Consider the following 218-nt stretch of genomic DNA (forward strand, 5'->3'; position numbering starts at 1 on the left):
TAATTATTGAATCATGAACATTGTTTTCAGCAGCAAAATGTGTTTGCTCCATTTTGAAGCTGTCATTGATTTGACATTAATTTTGCTCTTTTTTTCTTTCTCTCTCTCTTTTTTTTTCCTCGTTGAGGATAATTTGAATAAATTTGAAACATTTTGTAGTAAAAACATTTTTTTTTTCTTTTTTTACTCCTTGGGCAAGTGTCTACTTCTGTAACCTC

The 218-nt window shown here is 28.9% G+C and overlaps 1 protein-coding gene across 2 annotated transcripts in view; it reads left to right on the forward strand.

Moving 5' to 3' along the window:
• The window catches only part of LOC106878293 (replication factor C subunit 1), a 45,341-nt gene extending 45,176 nt beyond the window's left edge, over positions 1 to 165 (forward strand). For both annotated transcript variants that reach the window (XM_052966605.2, XM_089348685.1), the window contains exon 24: positions 1 to 165. This exon is cut by the window's left edge and continues 110 nt beyond it. The gene's annotated coding sequence lies outside the window, so the exon portion shown is untranslated.
• Positions 166 to 218: the final 53 nt, after the last annotated feature.

This window comes from Octopus bimaculoides, chromosome 3 (assembly GCF_046866305.1).
Source record: "Octopus bimaculoides isolate indiv1 chromosome 3, ASM4686630v1, whole genome shotgun sequence".
NCBI lineage: Eukaryota > Metazoa > Mollusca > Cephalopoda > Octopoda > Octopodidae > Octopus > Octopus bimaculoides.